Genomic DNA, 4,359 nt, shown 5'->3' on the forward strand with positions numbered 1-4,359 from the left:
AACTCATCCCAAACCATCTCAATTAGGTTGAAGTCGGGTGATTGTGGAGGCCAGTTCATCTGATGCAGAACTCCATCACTCTCCTGCTTGGTCAAATAGCCCTTAAACAGCCTGGAGGTGTGTTGGGTCATTGTCCTGTCGCACTAAGGAAAAAAACAGACGGGATGGAGTATTGCTGCAGATCGCTGTGGTACCCACGCTGGTTAGTGTGTCTTGAATTCTAAATAAATCACAGACAGTAGATGGCCTGATGTTATCTGCAGTTTTGAGCTGCACTGTCCCACTCAGTGGTGGATAACACCCACTCTTCCTTTATGTAATGGACTGCAAGGCACAAGTATCCTATTTTTTGAAAATGGTCAGTCCACATGTCAAGTGTAATTGCTCCATTGAATTTAACCAAGTTCTCTCTCAATTTCGGGACCATCTGCCAGCTGATCTTTTGTTGTTGTTGCCTGATGTAGGACTCTAGTGCAAGAGGAAAGAGACTCTGGGACTGAAACATTCACACCTCCATTAATTTACAAATGGATAGTCTAATAGCTGGGCTAGGTGTGAAAAATCCCCCAATTTGTGCCACAGTTTAGACTACCGATAGATCAACGTTATAACTCCCTCTTGGGATAATGTGGCACAATGACAGAATGACGCAATTTACCACCATCTGTTACCGTCTACCAATAACTTGCGGCATAAGCTCGAAACGTTTAATTCATGAACCTGTATGTTCTATTTTATACGACTCAAGCTGATTCCCTATTCAGCTGTTCCCGTCTCAACACACTATCACAGCTCATTGTGAAATACAGTAGAAACAAACTATATATTTGAAAATAGTGACAGGCACACGAAAGATAAATGTATTCATTATGCATTTCAAATCAAATCAATCAAATCAAATGTAATTTGTCACATGCGCCCGAATACAACAGGCGTAGACTTTACAGTGAAATTCTTACTTGTGAGCCCTTTTACAACAATGCAGAGTTTAAAAGAAAGACGAAATGGGCAGTCAATGACACCGCCAGGTATAGAGGACCCGGATGGCAGGTAGCTCAACCCCAGTGATGTTCTGGGCTGAACGCACCACCCTCTGTAGCGCCTTACAGTCTGCCAAGCATTTGCCATAGCAAGCGATGATGTAGCCAGTCAAGATACTCTCGATGGTGCAGCTGTATAACCTTTTGAGGATCTGAGGACCCAGTCCAAATTCTTTCAGCCTCCAAGAGGCATTGTCCTTCCCTCTTCATGACTGTGTTGGTGTGTTTGGACCATGATAGGTCCTTAGTGATGTGGACACATAGGAACTTGAAGCTCTCTCATGTCGTGTGTATTACATGGTTTTCTTTCTTCAGAACCTAGATTACACAAATTCCAATTTGGCTAATGTTAGCCAGGTGAGCTAGGTGGCTAAAGTTAACTAGGCTAAAGGTTAAGGTTAGGCTTAGGGGTTAAGGTTAGTGTTAGGTTCGGGGTTAGAGGTTAAGGTTATATCTAAGGTTAGGTAAGGAACCTGGGACTAAAGACCTCCCTCTCAAACTGGATCCTGGACTTCCTGATGGGCCTGGCCCAGGTGGTGAGGGTAGGCAACAACACATCTGCCACGCTGATCCTCAACACTGGAGCTCCCCAGGGGTGCGTGCTCAGTCCCCTCCATTACTCCCTGTGCACCCACGACTGCATGGCCAGGCACGACTCCAACACCATCATTAAATTTGCTGATGACACAACAGTGGTAGGCCTGAACACCAACAACGACGAGACAGCCTATAGGAAGGAGGTCAGAGACCTGGCCGGGTGGTGCCAGAATAACAACCTATCCCTCAACGTAACTAAGATCAAGGAGATGATTGTGGACCACAGGAAAAGGAGCACCGAGCACGTCCCCATTCTCATCGACGGGGCTGTGGTGGAGCAGGTTGAGAGCTTCAAATTCCTTGGTGTCCACATCAACAACAAACTAGAATGGACAAAAAGGCTTCTCAACAGTTTTTACCCCCAAGTTTTTACCCCCAAGCCATAAGACTCCTGAACAGGTAACCAAATGGTTACCTGGACTATTTGCATTGTGTGGCCCCCCATCCCCTCTTTTACACTGCTGTTACTCTCTGTTTATCATCTATGCATAGTCACTTTAAACTATACATTCATGTACATACTACTTCAATTGGCCCGACCAACCAGTGCTGGTTGGCTAACCGCACATTGGCTAACCGTGCTATCTGCATTGTGTCCCACCACCCACCAATCCCTCTTTTTACGCTGCTGCTACTCTCTGCTCATCATATATGCATATTCACTTTAACATACCTACATGTACATACTACCTCAATAAGCCGGACTAACAGGTGTCTGTATAGAGCCTCGATACTCTTTTTTTCAAATGTCTTTTTAAGGTTGTTTTATTTATTTACTTACCTACACACACATGCTTTTTTTTCTCCGCACTATTGGTTAGAGCCTGTAAGGTCACTGTAAGGTTCACCTGTTGTATTTGGTGCATGTGACAAATAAACTTTGATTTGATTTAACATAATATCTAACATACTAAGTAAGTTGATAAAGGGTTTTAAGGTTAGGATTATAGCTAGCAATGTAGTTCAAACATAATTAGTTGTTGCTAAGTTGTTAAAAGGCAAAAGTTGTCCATGACGTGATTCGAACAACACAATGTTTGGGCTGCTAGACGGTTACTTCATGTGACCACCCCGACCAACCTCACCCCTATTGTTTGTCTTCAGTAACCTACTGTCTTTATCTGTGATTAAAATGCACTGTCTGGATAATTGTGTACTGCACATGACAAAAGCCTTCTCAGACAAGTTTTTTCCAGACAAAGGCCATCTTTCTCCTCTCTGTAAAAATCAATACACTGGCCTGTGTGTTTGTGTGTGTGTGTGTGTGTGTGTGTGTTTGTGTTTGTGTGTGTGTGTGTGTGTGTGTGTGTGTGTGTGTGTGTGTGTGTGTGTGTGTGTGTGTGTGTGTGTGTGTGTGTGTGTGTGTGTGTGTGTGTGTGTGTGTGTGTGTGTGTGTGTGTGTGTGTGTGTGTGTGTGTGTGTGTGTGTGTGTGTGTGTGTGTACACTGGCTTAGGGTTGTCTATGATTCATTCTGTGAAAATCCCGGAGTTTATCAAGTGTTTTCCAAATCACATTGCTTTCATTAACCATCCATAAAATGGAAAAATTTCGGAACAAGTTTTCTTAAGGGATTGTTGTTGATGTGCAGAAACAGAGGAAAATGTCTGGCAAAGAACTTGTGCAACACACACACACACACACACACACACACACACACACACACACACACACCTACCACTGAATGGAGTAGTTTATTCCGAGCCGCTGCCCGCCGGGTCCAAGTGTTTTAGTAGTCATAGTCAGCAGGGGAAAGAACCAGGTGGACAAATTCTGTTTTGTGAAACCTTTACCTCTCCAAGGATAGAGAGAAAGTAGTCCATGCTATGCCCAGGAGGACATGGTCTAGGCTGGGCTGTGCATTTCTGGAAGTCCCCTTCGGGAGATGACCCATTTCTGTGAAAATGGAGGTCGAAGGAGACATTCCGTAAAGATGACGGGCATGGAGTAATTAATCATCATCTCTGCTGGTTGTCTGGAGCGGTTTGCTGTGATTTACAGGAAAATAGGAACACCTTGATTCTCTGGCCTGTTAATATGAATCTCAACAGGTGTTTAATTTGGTAATGCGTTCCACATTGACACATTATTTGGCACATTATTTGACCGTTTTTCTTTTGGCTTCTAATCAAAAATCATTATGGTTTTCAGACACACAAACACTCTCTCTCTCCTTCTGGCCCTCCTGCTATCTCCCTTCTGCTTTCTCTCTCTCTCTCCTCTCTTCTTCTCTCCCTCCTGCTTTCTTTCTCCTCTCTCCTCTCTTCAACTTTTCTCTCTCGCCTCTCTCCTTCTCTCCCTCCTGCTTTCTCTCCTTATCTCCCTCCAGCTCTCTCTCTCTCCTCTTCCTTCTGCTCTCACCTCTCCCTCCTCCTCTCTCGCTCTCCTCTCCCTCTCTACTTCTCACCCTCCTGCTCTCTCTCCTTCTCTCCCTCCTGCTCTCTCTCCTTTTCACCCTCCAGCTCTCTCTCTCCTCTCCCTGACCCCATAACTACTGATCCCACAGGAAATGCTTCAGTCAAGCACTTCTCAGAAGCAATATCTCTCTCTCCATCTATCGCTCTCTTTCCCTCTATTCATCTCACTATCTCTTTCCCTCTCTCAATCTTTCAGGATGGTGTGACAAATCATAGTTACACACACATACACACACACGCACGCACACACACACACACACACATTATCCAGACAGTCATTATCTGGGACAGAATGGGCAGCAGACGG

Source organism: Oncorhynchus kisutch, linkage group LG15 (assembly GCF_002021735.2).
Source record: "Oncorhynchus kisutch isolate 150728-3 linkage group LG15, Okis_V2, whole genome shotgun sequence".
Lineage (NCBI taxonomy): Eukaryota > Metazoa > Chordata > Actinopteri > Salmoniformes > Salmonidae > Oncorhynchus > Oncorhynchus kisutch.